Here is a 17,991-nt window from a genome sequence, read left to right as displayed (position 1 = left end):
TCTCAGTGTCAAGATGACATTGAATATTTGTACAAGCAAATACATGTGGTAGCTTTCTGTGACTTTATCAAACTGAAGGGACGGTAGCCGACCTAAGTGTGGCAAACATGGCTCTGGCGGGCCTTGCCCTTCTCCCTCATTCCCTCTGCCTTGCTAAAAACCTAAATAGATTTCATTCTTAAAGCTAGCTACCAAGGTCCGTTCCCTTATTTGGCCACTTTCTCCTCCAAGGTCCAGCTATCAAAGTATTGAAGTCCAGCAATCAAAAGCCCCCTTTGGTTCACCTAATAAACATACCCAATTAAAATTAAACACCTCATCTTAACATGGGGTTTCCCATTTTACCTTTATAGCTCCCATTTTCCTATGTGCTACATCTCCAGGGGTAGTACCCCAGCCCCCTTTCCCTTGTTCCCTTCCCTTTCTCCCTGTCCTCTGTCTCCTGTCTTTGTCTCTTATTCCCTGCCCTGTGTCCCTCTGGGGCAAATCAGCTTCCTTTGTGCCGAGAACTTGGCCTTGGAGTTCTGAACTGATACTGTTCTCTTACAGACACAGATAGATGGCTTGTAGAGAGGGCAGTTTTGTTTGGGCTGACAGCCTGCTTGACTGGCCCCTTTGCCTTTGGAACTGTCACAGTGGAAAGCAAAGGTATAGTGAAGCTGTTCATTTCATGGCTGGGCCGTGAAAAGAAGCAGAAGGAAGCAGTAGTCCCCTTCAAGGGCACATCCCCAGTGTCTTAATGTTCCTTGTTAGGCCTTTCCTCTAAAAAGGTTCTACCAGTTCCCAATAGCTCCATGGACTAGTTTGTGACTTCTGTTGTCCCATGTGAAAGAATGGCTGCTCATACCAGGCAGGACACTGATACCAGATAAAAGAAACAGTCTTACCAAAATTCATCTTGGAGGGCTAATGAGCTCACTGGGGCTTCTTACAGACTCAGAGGCAAAGCCCATTGCAGCATGGGTGACAGTTTAAGAATGCTGTAACCCTGAAGCTTTCTCTGCACAGCCTGTAGGCAGCAAGGTCCTGGCAGTCCTTACTGCCTATGGGAACTTGGGAAGGAAGTGAGCATTGTGAATCTTGTAAGTTTCAGGGACCTCTTGAGGTTTCCTGAATGCTAGCTCTGTCTAGGATGTTTGACTTAGGAGGATATTCTTACATAAGCGAGCAAGGAGCAACCCTCTAACACAGGGGCAGTTGGGTAACACTATTCAAAACAAAACGAAGCAATATAAATGCACTGTGATGATGACAATAAGGGCACAGGGACCAAATCAGGTTGATGTGACTGCAGTAGTAGATGCAGATACGAGGAAGTAGGGTCAATGTTGAGATCTTAAATCCAGGAGAGCGTTAACCCTGGGAGGTAGTGGGATGTGGAAATAGCACAGGTAGGTGTCCTTGTAAGGAGTAATGTTTTTTCTGCCCGCCGCCTGGTCTTGTCCCGCTGCCGTGCCAGCCCCAATTAACACACTGAGACTCTGTATTTGATATAATGCTGTTGGCCAGGTACTAGTTTCTTATCGGCTAGCTCTGTGTTAAGTATTAACCCATTTTTGCTAATCTATGTATTTCCACATGGTCTCCTCTTACCCTCGGAGAACCAGCTGGCGTCCAGCTCTCTCCAGACTCTCCATCTTGACTCCTCCTTACTACTTCCTTTTTCCTCCTTGTCTCCTAGTCCCTCCTATCTTGCTTTCCTATTGGCCAACAGTGCTTTATTCATTAACCAGTATGAGAAACATATATACATAATGGCATCTCCCATCCTCTCCTCTTTTCTGTCTAAATAAAAAGAAGGGTTTTAACCTTAACATAGCAAAATATATAACACAACAGTTATCAAGTAAGAATCACAGTTAACAATATTTAGTCCATTAACATTTAGCAAGATTAAAAGAAACTATTCTATCATCTATCCTATATTTGTGAGTCTAAAATCCTATATGTAACTTATCTTTAAGCTTAATTAAGGAAAACTATAACTGTAACTATCTGTCTTTAACTCCTTCAAAGACCATAGAAGGATAGTATATAAACTTTAGAAATAACAGAGATAATTCACTGCCTGGTCAGTCACCTGAAGTTCTTCTGTAATCTTCCATCTTCAGCCCATAAGCCATCGTGTGTCTGGAAGACTCTTCAGCAAAGCAGGAAACTTTAAACTGTCTTCTTGTACTGGCAGTTTGTCAGTCATTTTTCTCTGTGTCCTGCGGAATGTCTGGCAGACTCTTCCATGAAGCAGGAACCCTGTAGCAATGTCCATCTTGAGTCAGCAGTCACTTTTCTGTGGGTCCTGCATGTCCACAGCACAAAGTCAAACAGTCCAGACAAGAGCAGTATCTTGTCCAAATGGCTAGTCTTGCCATATTGGAGGCAAACTCCATAACGTGTTTCTTTAATGTCCACCTGCTCTGCTGGTGGTATTTAGTGTGTGGTGTTTCTTTGGTCCTCCTTGATTTCTGTTTCTTCTCACTCCTGTTACTTGTGTAGCTTTTCCCCCTGAATAGAAACATTTATAAGGCTCAGGAATTAATTAAAACATATAAGGCCCAGGAAGCTTCTGAAAGTGAGGAGACTTAGGAACCCCCCCCCCCCCAGGTTATGTACCAGAAACACTTGTTGGAAGTGGTTTCCTGTAACCTGTGGCAGGGGCTTCAGGGAGTTGTCACTAAGATAGAGTGGGCCATTGAGTCACCTTGCTTCTGTGAGGAACCCAGTGACTTTACTAGTTCTCTAAGCTAGACTTTGGTCTGTTGTTGGTACACCAGCTAGGGTGAGCAGATGTTTATGTCTCTCCCAGAGAAGTCCTACACCTACCCCATGATTGGTAAATGATGGCCCTCCAGAATGTGACAACTAACGTTATGTTGATGGCTAACGTTATGTTTAAAGTTATAAAAGTTACTGTGCTTGAGAGAACTACAAAGCAAAATTGGACCTCCAAAAGTTAAAGGCTGTTTTCGTAATTGTTTGGTTTTGTATAACAGCTTTAACAAAACTGCTGTTTACCCAAGAGGGTGATTCACAACTCCTGTTCCTGGGGTTCAAGTGCCCTCTTTTGGCTACTGCAGGTACTGCATGCATGTGGTGTATTTGCATGTAGGCAAAATAAAACAGAAAAAGTAGAGCCTGAATGCCAAGTTTACATTTATTTGTTTGTTTGTTTTTCTTTTTTAAGATTTATTTATTAATTATGCATACAGTATTCTGCCTGTAGGCTGGAAAAGGACACCTGTACTCATCACAGATAGTTGTGAGCCACTACATGGTTGCTGGGAATTGAACTCAAGACCTTTAGAAAAACAGCCAGCACTCTTAACCTCTGAGTCATCTCTCCAGACCTGTTTCTTTGTTTTTCAAGACAGGGTTTCTCTGTGTAGCCTTGGCTGTCCTGAAACTTATTCCGTAGACCAAGCTGGCCTCGAACTCACAGATATCTGCCTGCATCTGCCTCCCAAATCCTGGGATTAAAGGGGATTAATCACCACCGCCTGGCTGATTTTATTTATTTATTTCAGATAAGACCCAGCTATGTAGCACAAGCTGACCTCAAACTCCGGATTCTCTTGCCTTGCGTAGTCTTTGCTCCCAGCTTCTGTGCCCGTGTCTGTGGCCTGTATTGTTTCCCTGGATTTCTGTTCTGATATTTTTCGCACAGCCTTTTCACCCAGCATTCCAACCAGGACTTTTCACCCAGTTTTGTGCCAGATGTTTTGCCAAGATTTTGCTTTGGGCTTTGTTTCCTTATTTTTTTGCCTGAATTTTTCTGCTAGATTTTTGGCAGTGCTGTTAGCCCCAGCATTTTTATCTGACCTCAGTGCCAAACATTTTACCTTGAGTTTGACCACAAGATGTGCTCTGATTCTCGGCAAGGGTCTGGAACTTGAAGTCAGCCTGTGCTACACAGCTGCTTCAAAAATTAATTATTTAAATTTAAAAAATCAATCTACCAAACAACTAACCCATCCATCAACCCTGCCCATAAAATATCTATCTGTGTTTCCCAGTCTTCTAGGGACCCTGGACAGGGTACTCAAACTTTAAGGATCATCTGAATCCCTTACTGAAGTTTAGTATCTGGTAGTTGGGTTGGAGGCAGAGCTTTTCTTCCTGACAGGCTGCCCTGATGCTGCTTTCCTGGTGAGCACTTGGCATTCAGTCTCTACTTTCTCTGTAACTTTGTTGTAACTCCCCCCCCCCCAGCATTGCGTTATTAAACCCAGAGGGTTGTGCATGCTAGGGAGCATTGGGAAAAGAATAATCCCTGTGTGAAAGGAACACATGAACAAAGTGAAAGGGATTCAGCAGGGTGAATGATTTTTGCCAAAAGAGTTCACTAGAACCCAAACTGGAGTGGCAAACACACTGGCCAAAATGGCTCTGTCTTTTGTCACTGGCATAGATGGTGACTGTGTCCCATTCTGCTAAGAGCTCAAATCTTCAGGATGATGAGATTTGGTAAGGTAAAAGGAGAGGGGGAGGTTAAGAAATATGGGTCCTTGTTGGGTATACTATCTTTAATGGGGGGGGGAGGGGACAAAAAACCCCTAAAACCAACTTTCAAATTCTTTACTTTTTCTTTCTTTCTTTTTTCTTCCTACTTCTTTTTTTTCTTTCTTTCTTTCTTCATAGAATTGATAGACTGTTCTGTGAGGCATTTCCCGGGGAGAAACAGCATACAACCCCCCCCCCACACCAATTCACTGAAGATAGAGAATCCACAACAGACCAAAGTATGATTGCACGAATGTCCAACTTGGGGAACCAATAAGTTTATTAGCAGGAGTATGGGCGAGAGGTTGCTTACGCCATCAAAGACAGCTACATCATTAAAAGTCTGCTCTTAGAAAGCCACAACACTGGTGCTTTCTGCAAGATTTGCAGGCAGCTGGAGAGGCATCAGAAGCCTTCCTGGAGAAGTCCTCTGGTCATGGGCTCCTCCCCAGCAGTAAGTGTCCATAACCTGGCGGAGTAGCCAGCCCTGGATGACCTTGTGAACATCAGCTTTTCAGATTTGTGAGGTTTGTTTACTTCCAAGACTCAGGAGACTCCTCATGGAGGCAATGTTTCGACTCCAAGGTAATCTCAAAGATGAGAGGAGAAAGACCTTGGGTCCAAATCTTCATGGCCAAATTAATTCAAGCAAGCTTTTCTATTGTGTACAATGGGGCTGCCCTCCCCCCAAGAGGAGTTGGGGAGGTCAGCATTGGATGTGATGAAGATGATAATCAGAGGTAGGGGATTTTCAAATGTGGGTTTGGCTGGCAAAATAGGCAGGGTTACAGGAACAAAACATAAGCATTAGGGGTTAGTCCTAATGACCTCCTGAAACAAAGACATTGTTACAACATGGGCATAACAAGGTAGTCATAGCAACAGGTAGTCATAGGTGGTCATACAAGCTTTTGAAATAATGGTAGGGTTGCAAGATGATTATAAACATCTTTCTGAAACAAAGACATGATTCCACCACACCTAGTATGGTGGTCCATGACTTTAGTCCCAGCACTCAAGAAGCAGAGGCAGTGGATCTCTGTGAGTTTGAGGCTAGCTTGGTCTACAAAGCTAGTTCCAGGACAACCAGGGCTACACAGAAAAATCTTGTCTCATGGGAAAAAAATTAAGGGCTGGAGAGATGGCTCAGTGGTTACAAGCACTGACTGCTCTTCCAGAGGACCTGGGTTCAGTACCAGGCACCCACATAGCAGCTCACAACTGTCTGTAATTCCAGTTCCAGGGGATTGTGCTGTCATATGATTCCATACTGGACCTTGGTGGGTGAGGCACAAACATGCCATGCAGACAAAACTTACGTGGCAAGTTTCATTGGGGGAAGGGAAGGGAATGGAGAGAGGGGAGGAGGGAGGGAGGGAGAGAGAAAAACCTGCCTGCCTCTTCAGAGGAACAGTGGTTAAGAGAAAGGAAGTAGGCGGAGCTTGTCTCTTACAGGGACCTTTTGCAGCTGGCTGAATACAGGAGTGATAACTCTGCCAGGTCCCCAAGGGGCAGGGCCAGGTGTGTCTGGATGATAACAAATACAACATCTTTACACAGACAAATGTGTGCATAAAAAAATATTGAAAAAAAAAAAAACCCAGATGATTGCCATTACTAGAAAAGGCAGTGCAGAACCATTTGTAGTTAAAGGTAGGGTACAGCGCAATCCTGGAGAAACAGAGGTGTAATCATAAGCAGGAATGAACCTAGTTTGTCTTTACTGTAAGATGTTTTTTAAGCCTCAGATGAAGGCATGCTGGTTCTTCAAGTCATCTAGGGTTATTTTAGACCTCGTGTGTAAGACCTCTGAGATAGCTCAGTTCTGGGTTTGGAAAGCTGAAGGAAGTCATAGAGAATGTGTAAACACATGCGTGTTGTGGTATTTGGGTAGAATTGTATGGGCTTTAGAATTTTATATAATCGGAGCAGACATGTTCTTATTGTTTTCATTTTTCCCCCTCACAATTAAAACAAAGCAGAACATAAGAATGGGGACCCAGGTGGTGGAACACAACTGATCCTTCAGCACTTAGAGGCAGAAGGTGGAACACAACTGATCCTTCAGCACTTAGAGGCAGAAGGTGGAACACAACTGATCCTTCAGCACTTAGTGGCAGGTGGTGGAACACAACTGATACTTCAGCACTTAGAGGCAGAAGCAGGAGGATTTCAAATCTGGGAAGAGCCTGCTACTTGTAGTGAGACACCAAAATGCATGCCTTTAATCCCAGCACTGGGGGTGGGGGTGAGTGGGTGGGTAGGGGGGGAGAGGCAGGTGGATCTCTGTGAGTTCAAGGCCAGCCGGGTTGACAGAGTGAGTTCCAGGACAGCCGGAGCTGTTACACAGAGAAACCCTATAGACCAAGCTGACCTGGAATTCATAGAGATCTTCTTGCTTCTGCCTCCTGAGTGCTGGAATTAGGTGTGTGTCATCACTGCCTGACAAAAGAAAAACAAAAACCACCTGAACATGTGTCTCAGATAGAAGACCTGAGCAGTCTAAGGGACCTCGGACAGTGGAACCAGGATGTATCCACCATGGAGGGATACTCCCTTAACCTAGAGACAGGAGAGAAGGCCTAGTCCCTACTCCAAATGACTTGACAGATTTAGATGACCCCTTCTGGAGGGCATCACCCTACATGTGGAGTGGGAGGGGGGAGATGGGAGGGGAGGGTGGTCGGGGTGCATGTGAGGGTGGGAGAGAGGGAAAGAGGGAGAGGGAACTGGATCGATATGTAAAATAAAAATAAAAAATAAATTGATAAAAAATAAAAAGAAAAACAAAGTAAATCTTAAAAACAAGAAAAAACCAACAAACAAAAAAACAAAGAATACAAAATCTCAAAGAACAGACATAAAAACAAATTAAACACAGAGAAAATTAAAAGCCACCCCTGAAATGGGTAAACTAATAAAGGGACCAGACCCTCACTCACCCCCTGCTTTAGCAGCCATGACGGGCTACAGAAAAGACATGTAGGCCTCTGACTCAGTACATGACACAAAGAAACTCCAGATCCCCTGGCCTATTGGAGCCTAGGGCCAAAACTGAGCACAAAGAATCTCCAGACGCCCCCAGCCTCCTAGATACTTGGTTCCTGGGAACTAACCTCCCCTGTAGTCTCCACCATACAATTCTGAAAACTACAGGCCACCAGCAAGTAACAAGACAAAGCCATAGAAACCACAGAATGTTCCCTCTCAGCATTGACCAATGAGAATAATTGGTACACCAACCCATACCTACTAGCCTTTAAAAACCAGACAGCAGATAGGGAACTCACTTCCTCTGGTGGCTTCTGCGTCAGCCAGCTAGACAAGGTTCCTGTCATTGTTGGATGAACAATAAACAATATGCATTTGTATCAATGGGTCTGTCTCTTCCTGGTGGTCTTTGGGGATCCTCATGACTTGGGCACAACAACCCCCAACTTGTCAGCTATACCAAACCAAACTGTGGGTTGTGTTTGCCTTCCGAGCTGCAGCTTGTAGACCCTGCTCTATAATACATCTAGAGCCATCCTATGTCTTATCAAGACTAGGAACAAGGGGCCACTTTACTTACTTTGCAGGGATATTGTTTAAAACGTGATAACTTGCCTAGTATGGTGGGACATACCTTTAATCTTAGCACTTGGTAGTTAGAGGCAGATAGATGTCTATGTGTTCAAGGCCACCCTAGTCTGCATAGGGAGTTCAAGGTGAGCCAGGGCTACATAGAGAAACTGTGTCTCAAAAAACGATAAATGTAATGACTGGTAGATAAAATGAGTTTCATACTTAGCTGATGGTAAATCCTGGCTTTCAGCACCTTGTTTGTTTGTTTGTATTTTTGCTTGTTGTTTGTTTTAAGCCAATACCGAGCAAACCTGTCAGTGAAACTATTTATTTATTTAATTTATTGTTCTCACAATACATCCTGACCCAAATCCCCTCCCCCCCCTCCCCACTTCCCATCTCCACCTAGATCCACACTTCCTCCATTTCCCTTCAGAAAAGAGCAGGCCTCCCAGGGATCTCAACCAAATATGGCATAACAAGATACAATAAGACTAGATACAAGCCCTCATATCAGGTCTGGATGAAGCAACCCAGTAGAAGGAAAAGACTCCCAAAAACAGACAAAAGAAAAAAAATAGTCACTTCACCTGATACTTACTTTTTTCACTTTTTAAAATTTAAATTAGAACCGATTTTAGCTGGGTGTTGGTGGCACACACTTTTAGTCTCTGACTAGGGAGGCAGGCAGATCTCTGTGAGTTCGAGGCCAGCCTGATCTACAGAGCAAGTTCCAGGACAGGCTCCAAAGCCACAGATAAACTATGCTTCGGGAAGGAAAAAAAAAAAAATTTCAAAAAAACCAAACCAACAAACCAAACAACCAAACCAAACAAAACAAAAAAAACCCCAAAACAAAAACCAATCTTATTTTACATATCAATCCCATTTCCCTCTCCCTTCTGTCCTCCTACTCCCCCCACCCTCTCCCCATCCCACCCCCTATCCATTCCTCAGAGAGGGTTAGGCCTTCCATGGGGAATCATTTGGGGCAAGGTATCCTTCCACAGGGAATGGGCTTCAAAAAGCCTGTTCTGCACCAGGGCTAAATCCTGGTTCCACTGCTACCAGGCCCATAGACTGCCCAAGCCCCCCAACTGACAACCATGTTCAGGGGATCTAGTTCAGTCTTATGTAGGTTCCCCAACTGTCATTCTAGAGTCCTTGAGCTCCTCCTTGCTCAGGTCAGCTGTTTCTGTGGGCTTCCCCACATGGTCTTGACCCCTTTGCTCATCTCTCCTCCCTCTCTACAACTGGATTCCAGGAGTTCAGCTCAGTGCTTAGCTGTTGTTGTGCCCAAACTCTGAACCACCCAAATCACCAAGAGACCTGATCTGATACAAAAGCAAAGTCTTTAATTTTACAGGGTAACTGTATTAACTCTGGTCTTCCGTCCGTCTGACACAGCAGGTGAGGCAAGAAGGACCTTGAGCAGCAGAGGGGCAGGGCATGTATTGGGGTAGAGGAAGGGGGGTTGTCTGGGGATCGCTAGTTATATAGCAACAGTCTCAGGATTGGCACACCTCTGGGCATGGGCAACCTGTCCTGTGTTGATTGGTCAGCTGCAGCTGCAGGAAGGCAAAGTCGGGAACACAGTACATGTTGTTGAGTTGGGGCCTATGTCTTACTGGGTCCTTTTTGCAGCTTGTCATGGCTGCCAAAGCAGGGAGCTGGGTGAGGGTCTGAGCCCTTCATTCCCCACTTCTACAAGTACTGATGACAGGACCCAATCATGGGTCATGCCTGCTAGGGGCTCAAAGGGGTGGTAACAGGCCCTGTGAGCCATTAGCTGACAGATTTTTCTAGGGAAGTGACATTTGTATCTATTGCCATTTTTGTCCCCTATGTAATGGTGTTTCCTTTTGACTTAGCATCTTAACCAGGGAACAAAGGATGATGTATTGTTTTCTATGACTACTTCCAGTTGACTTTTGGGCATTGTTGTCAAGGGCTCAAGCAGGCTGAAGTGCTAATCAAAAGCAAGAAGGGAATCCAGGCAATGGGGTGTTTACCAGAAGCATTTGGATTGCAGACTCTGCTGAAGAGATGGAGTGTTCACATCGGCTGGTCTGGCCCACATCAGAAGCAAGTGCAGAGCTCACAGTCTTTAGGAGCAGGTTGTAGTCAGCAACTGATGCTTGGATGTGTCTGCCAGAAGTGGAAACCTGTTGAGACACATTTAAACTAGGAACAGAAGTTAAAATTTATGTACTTAGTTGGACTTTTTAGGCCCATAGTATTAGTAATTGGGAAGAGCAGGAGTCACCAGACCAGGAGAGAAAATCTCATCCTCAGGAATAGACAGGTGGGAAAACAGGCTGTACTTATCTGGAGTCCTTTTGACCTGTGAGAAGTGGATCCAAGCTTTATGACTTTTGATCCCCTAAAGTCTATATGAACTTTATTTTACAAAAAGATGTAAAAATTTTAGATATATTAGTATTACCAATCTGTATTGAAATCCATATTGTAGAAAAAAGCAGGCATTTGGGTATCTGTAAAACAGCAGGAATAGACTCATACCTTTGAGTCAGTGTGAATCTCTGCTTCTGCTTCTATCAGCTAGTGGATGAATGCTCTATGATAGCATTTAAGGTAGCCATCAATATCATTATAGGGGACGGGCATTTAAGGTAGACTATCCACTTTGCTTAGATACTTAGTTGGGGTCATGGTTGTGGTGATCACTGGAGATTTTCCTAGTGCCAGGTTTCTCGTTAAGCCCATAATGGCTCCCTCTATCAAGGTATCTCTTTCCTTGCTCCCTCTGTCTGCCCTTCTCCCAAGTTGAAATTCTTGATCCCTCATGTTCCCCTCCCTCATCCCCTTATTCCCTCTTCTCTCTCCTCCATCCCTCCCCTCCGCTTATCTGTGTAGCTTTGGAACCTGTCCTGGAACTCGCTCTGTAGACCAGGCTGGCCTAGAACTCACAGAGATCCACCTGCTTCTGCCTCCTGAGTGCTGGGACTAAAGGCAGGTGCCACCAACACCCAGATTACTCAGGAGATCTTGACCCTTCTCGGGGGTCCATGCATGCTTTTCTTAGGGTCCTCCTTGTTTCCTAGCTTCTCTGGGATTGTGGGTTGTAGGCTGGTTATACTTTGCTCTATGTCTAATACCCACTTATGAGAGAGTACATACCATGTTTGTCTTTCTGTGACTGGGTTACTTCACTCAAAATGGATTCTTCTAGTTCCATCCATTTGCCTGCAAATTTCAAGATGTCATTGTTTTTAACTTCGAGTAGTACTCCATTCTTTTGTTGAGGGGCATCTAGGTTGCTTCTAGATTCTGGCTATTAAAAATAATGCTGCTATGAACATAGTTGAACAGATGTCCATGTGGTGTGAGTGTGCATCCTCTGGGTATATGCCCAAGAGTGGTATTGCTGGGTCTTGAGGTAGATCGCTTCCCACTTTCTGAGAAACTGTCATACTGATTTCCAAATTAGATTGTTTTTGTTAAGATGGCCATTTTTACTATGCTTTTCCTACTTATCCAAGAGCATGGGAGATCTTTCCATTTTAATATATCTTTTGTAATTTCATTTTTTTAAAAAAAATATATTTTATCTTATTTTACATATCAATCCCAGTTCCCTCTCCCTCCCATGCCCCACATTGACCCCCTCATTCCATTCCCCATCCACTCCCCAGGGAGGGTGAAGCCTTCCATGTCTGATTATCAAAATATGTCAAGTTATTTGGGGTAGGGCCTAGGCCCTCCCCCCATGTATCTTGGCTGAGATGGGCTCCTGAAGTCCGTTCCTGCACTAGGGATACATTGTGATTTCACTGTCAGAGGTCCCTTAGACTGCCCAGTCCTCCTAGCTGACACCCATGCTCATGGGGGTCTGGTCTGGTCCTATGTTGGTTCCCAAGCTGTTAAACTGAGGTCCATGAGTTCCCACCTGCTCAGGTCAGCTGTTTGTGTGGATTTTCCCAGTGTGGTCTTGACCCCTTTGTCACTCCTCACCTCCTTCCCTCTCTGAAACTGGATTCCAGGAGTTTGGCTCAGTGTTTAGCTGTGGATCTCTGTATCTGTTTTCAACAGCTACTGGATGAAGGCTCTAATATAGCATTTAAGGTAGACATCATTCTCATTATAGGGGAAGGGCATTTAAGGGAGCCTTTCCACTATTGTTTAGATCCCTAGTTGGGGTCATCCTTGTGGGTCTCTGTATAATTCCCTGGTGCCAGATTTCTCTTTAAACCCTGTACTGATGTGTCTCTTTTCTTGCTCTCCTCTATTCATCTCCCCATTCAATCTTCCTGATCCCTCATGTTCTCCTTCTCCCCTCTTCTCTTTCCTCTTTCTCCTCCCTCCCTCCCTCACCCCTTGTTTCCAATTTGTTCAGGGGCTCTTGTCCCTTTTCCTTTACTGGGGGACCATGTATGTCTCTCTTTGGGTCCTCCTTGTTTCCTAGCTTCCATGGAGGTATGGATTGTAATCTGGTAATCTTTTGCTCTATGTCTAATATGTGTATATAAGTCAGTACAGATCATGTTTTTCTTTCTGTAACTGGGTTACCTCACCTAGGATGGTTTCTTCTAGGTCCACCCATTTGCCTGTGAATTTCAAGATTCCATTGTTTTTTCCACTGAGTAGTACTCCATTGTGTAAATGTGCCACATTTTCTGTATCCATTCTTTGGTTGAGGGACATCTAGGTTACTTCCAGGTTCTGGCTACTAAAAATAATGTTGCTATGGACATAGTTGAACAGATGTCCTTGTTGTATGAATGTGTATACTTTGGGTATATGCCTAGGAGTGAAATTGCTGGATCTTGAGGTAGACTGGTTCCCATTTTTGGGAGAAACTGCCATACTAACTTCCAAAGTGGCTATACTAGTTTGTACTCCCACAAGCAGTGGAGGATCCTTTTCTCCACATTCTCTCCAGCATAAACTGTTGTTTTTGGTTTTCATTTTAGCCATTCTGACAGGTATAAAATGGTATCTCAGAGTTGTTTTGATTTGCATTTCCCTGATGGCTAAGGATGTTGAACAATTTCTTAAGTGTCTTTCAGCCATTTTAGATTCCTCTATTGATAATTCTCTGTTTAGTTCTGTACCCCATTTTTCAATGGAATTATTTGGTGTTTTGGTGACTAGGTTCTTGAGTTTTTTGTATATTTTGGAAATTAGCCCTCTGTCAGATGTGGGATTGGTGAATATTTTTTCCCATTCTATGGGCTGCTGTTTTTTCTTATTGACTGTGTCTTTTTGCCTTACAGAAGCTTCTCAGTTTCAGAAGGTCCCATTTATTAATTGTTGATCTCAGTGTCTGTGCTACTGGCATTACATTCAGTCTCCTGTGCCTTTTCGTTCAAAGGTACCTCCTACTTTCTCTTCTGAGAAGTTCAGTGTGGTTGGATTTATGTTGAGGTCTTTGATCCATTTGGACTTAAGTTTTGTGCATGGAGATAGATATGGATCTATCTGCAGTCTTCTACATGTCAGCATCCAGTTACGACAGCACCATTTGTTGAAGATGCTTTCTTTTTTCCATTGTATAGTTTCTTTGTCAAAAATAGTGTTCATAGGGTTGTGGATTAATATCAGGGTCTTCATTCAGCTTCTTTGATCTACCTGTCTGTTTTTGTGCCAATACCAGGCTGTTCTCATTACTATAGCTCTATAGTAGAGCTTGAAATCATGGATGGTGATGCCTCCAGAAGTACAGGGTTGTTTTAGCTATCTTGGTTCTTTTGTTTTTTTCATATAAAGTTGAATATTGTCCTTTCAAGGTCTGTGAAGAATTGTGCTGGGATTTTGATGGGGATTGCATTGAATCTGTAGATTGCTTTTGTTAAGATTGGCATTTTTACTAAGTTGCTCCTACTTATCCAAGAGCATAGGCGATCTTTCCATTTTCTGGTATCTTCTTTTATTTCTGTCTTTAATTACTCACAGTTCTTGTCATTCAGGTGTTTCAATGGTTTGGTTAGAGTTACCCCAAGATACTTTATGTTGTTTGTGGCTATTGTAAAGGGTGATGTTTTTCTGATTTCTTTCTCAGCCCCTTTATTGTCTATATATAGTAGAGCTACTGATTTTTTTTGTATTTTACATATTGACCCTAGTTCCCTCTACCTCCCTCCCTCTTTCCATCTCTCTGACCCTCCCATACCCCCCTCCCCTCCCATTCCCCCCACTCCACATATAGGGAGATGCCTTCCAGGAAGTGTCATCTAAATCTGTCAAGTGGTTTGGAGTAGGGACTAGGCCTTCTCTTCTGCTTCTAGGCTAAGGGAGTATCCCTCCATGGGGAATGTGCACCCCAAAGTCCTTTTGTGCACCAGGATACATCCTGGTTCCACTGTCTGAGGTCCCTTAGACTGCCCAGGCCTTCTAACTGAGACCCATGTCTGAGGGTTTGAGTCAGTACCATGCTGGCTTCCCAGTTATCAATCTGGGGGCCCATTAGCTCCTCCTTGTTCAGGTCAGCTGTCTCTATGTGTTTCTGTAGCCTAGTTTTGTCCTCTGTCTCCACATTTGGATTCCAGTTCAGCTCAATGTTTAGTTGTGGGTGTCTGCTTTTGTTTCTGTTTCCATCAGCTACTAAATGAGGGCTCTATGATGGTGGATAAATTAGTCATCGATCTCATCAGGGAGGGGCATTTATGGTAGCCTTTTCACTGTTGCTCAAATTGTTAGTTGGGTTCAGTCTTGTAGGTCTCTGGACATTTTTCTAGATTCAGTTTTCTCTTCAAACCTATAATGGCTCCCTATTTTATGGTCTCTCTCTCCTCTCGTCTATTCCTCTCCTGACTCAATCTTCCTAGTCCCACCCACATGCTTTTCTCTCCTCCCCTTCTCTTTCTCCTAGTTCCCTCTCTCCTCACTGCCCCTCCACTTCCCATGTACTCTGGAGAACCTGTCCATTTCCCCTTCTGTGAGGGACCTTATATGAATCTCTTAGGATCCTCCTTGTATCCTAGTTCCTCTGGCAGTGTGAATTATAGGCTGGTGATCCTTTGCTCTAGGGTTAAAATCCATATATGAGTGTGTACATACCATGTTCCTCTTTTTGTGACTGAGTTACCTCACTCAGGATAGTTTCTTCAAGTGCCATCCACTTGCCTGTGAATTTCAAGATTCCATTCCCACCCCCCCCCCCCCCCCCGCAGTTCATTCCATTCTTCAGTTGAGGGGCATCTAAGTTGCTTCCAGGTTCTTGCTATTACAAACAATGCTGCCATGAACATAGTTGAGCACATGTCTTTGTTGCATGGATGTGGATCATTTGGGTATATGCCTAAGAGGGGGATTGCCGGGTCCTGTGGTAGACTGATTCCCATTTTCCTGAGGAACCGCCATACTGATCTCCAAAATGGCTGTACGAGGAGTTTGCACTCCCACCAGCAGTGGAGGAGTGTTCCACTTTCTCCACATCCTCTGCAGCATAAGCTGTCATTGGTGTTTCTAATGTTAGCCATTCTGGCAGGAGTAAGATGGTATCTCAAACTTGTTTTGGTTTGCATTTCCCTGATAGCTAAGGATATTGAGCATTTTCTTAAGTGTCTTTCAGCCTTTTTGATTTCCTCTATTGAGAATTCTCTCTTCAGTTCTGTACCCCATTTTAAAAATAGGGTTATTTGGTATTTTGTTGACTAGCTTCTTGAGTTCTTTGTATATTTTGGATTTGAGCCCTCTGTCAGATGTAGGACTTGTGAAGATCTTTTCCCAGTCTGTGGGCTGCTGCTTGGTCTTGTCAACTGTGTCCTTTGCCTTACAGAAGCTTCTGAGTTTGAGGAGGTTCCATTTATTAATTGTCGATCTCAGTGTCTGTGCTACTGGAGTTATATTCAGGAAGCGGTCTCCTGTACCAATTTGTTCAAGGGTACCTCCCACTTTCTCTTCTAAAAGGTTCAGTGTGGCTAGATTTATGTTGAGGTCTTTGATCCATTTGGACTTGAGTTTTGTGCATGGCGATAGATATCTGCAGTCTTCTACACACCATTATCCAGTTGTGCCAGCACCATTTGTTGAAGATGCTTTCCTCCTTCCATTGTATATTTTAGCTGTTTTAGGTGTTGGTAGGTGTGTGGGTTAATAGGATTTTCGATTCCATTTCATTGGTCTATCTGTCTATTATTGTGCCAATACGAGCAGGACTATAGCTTTGTAGTAGAGCTTTAAGTTGGGCATGGTAATGCCTCCTGAAGTTCCCTTATTGTACAGGATTGTTTTGGCTATCCTGGGTCTTTTGTTTTTCCATATAAAGTTGATTATTATTCTTTCAAGGTCAGTGAAGAATTGTGCTGGGATTTTAATGGAGATTGCATTGAATCTGTAGATTGCTTTTGGCAAGATGGCCATTTTTCTGGTATCTTATTTAATTTCTTTCTTTAAAGACACAAAGTTATTATTATACAGGTCTTTTACTTGTTTGGTAAGCATTACCCAAGATACTTTATGTTGTTTGTGGCTATTGTAAAGGGTGATGTTTTTCTGATCTCTTTCTCAGCCCCTTTGTCGTCTGAATAAAGTAGGTCTACTGATTTTTTTTGAGTTTATTTGTATCCTGCTAGTTTGCTGAAGGAGTCTACCAGTAGTAGGAGTTCCCTGGTAGAGTTTTTTGGGTCACTTATGTAAACTATCATATCATCTGCAAATAGTGAAAGTTTGACTTCTTCCTTTCCAATTTGAATCCCCTTGATTCTTGTTGTCTTATAGTTTCAGCTAGAACTTCAAGTACAATATTGAAGAGATATGGAGAGTGAGGGCAGCCTTGTCTTGTTCCTGATTTGAGAGGAATCGCCTTAAGCTTTTCTCCATTCAGTTTGATGTTGGCTGTTGGTTTATTGTATTGGCTTTTATTATGTTTAGGTATGTTCCTGTTATCCCTGATCTCTCAAAGACCTTTATCATGAAAGGGTGTTGAATTTTGTCGAAGGCTTTTTCCGCATCTAGGGAGATAATCATATGGTTTTTCTTTTTCAGTTTGTTTATATGGTAGATCATGTTGATAGATTTTATAATGTTGAACCATTCCTGCAAACCAGGGATGAAGCCTACTTGGTCATGGTGAATGATTTCTCTGATGTATTCTTTCATTTGGTTTGTCAGCAATTTATTGAGTATTTTTGCATCAATGTTCATGAGGGATAATGGTATGTAGTTTTCTTTTCTTAGTTGTGTCTCTGTGTGGCTTGGGTGATTGTGGCCTTGTAAAAAGAGTTTGGTAATGGACCTTCTGTTTCTACTGTGTGGAACAATTTGAGGAGTATTGGTATTAGATGTTCCTTGAATTTCTGGTAGAATTCTGTACTGAACCCATCTGGCCCAGGGCTTTTTTTGGTTGGAAGGCTTTTGATGACTGCTTCTATTTCATGAGGGGTTATAGGTTTATTTAAATTGTTTATCTGTTGTTGATTTAATTTTGGTAAGTGATGGTTATCCAGAAATTTATCTATTTCCTTTGAATTTTCAATTTTGTAGAGTACAGGTTTTCAAAGTATGACTGAAAGTTGTCTGGATTTTCTTAGTGTCCTTTATTTTGTCCTCCTTTTTTGTTTCTGATTTTGTTAATTTGCATGTTCTTTCTCTGCTTTTTGGTTAGTTTGGATAAGGGTTTGTCTATCTTGTTGATTTTCTCTAAAAACCAACTCTTTGTTGCATTGATTATTTTTATATTGTTTTCCTGGTTTCTACTTTATTGATTTCAGCCCTCAAATTGATTATTTCCTACTATCTACTCCTCCAGGGTGAGTTTGCTTGTTTTTGTTCTAAGGCTTTCAGTTGTGTTGTTAATTCTCTAGTGCGACTATGACTATTCTCTGTTTTCTTCTTATGGGCACTTAGTGCAATGAACTTACCTGGTAGCACTGCTTTCAAGGTGTCCCATAAGTTCGGGTATGTTGTGTCCTCATTCTCATTGAATTTTAGGAAGTCCTTAATTTCTTTCTTTATTTCTTCTTTGAC

Source organism: Phodopus roborovskii, unplaced genomic scaffold, assembly GCF_943737965.1.
Source record: "Phodopus roborovskii unplaced genomic scaffold, PHOROB, whole genome shotgun sequence".
In the NCBI taxonomy this organism is placed as follows: domain Eukaryota; kingdom Metazoa; phylum Chordata; class Mammalia; order Rodentia; family Cricetidae; genus Phodopus; species Phodopus roborovskii.
The sequence above is the reverse complement of the archived record's forward strand: the minus strand, read 5'-3'. Positions refer to the sequence as shown.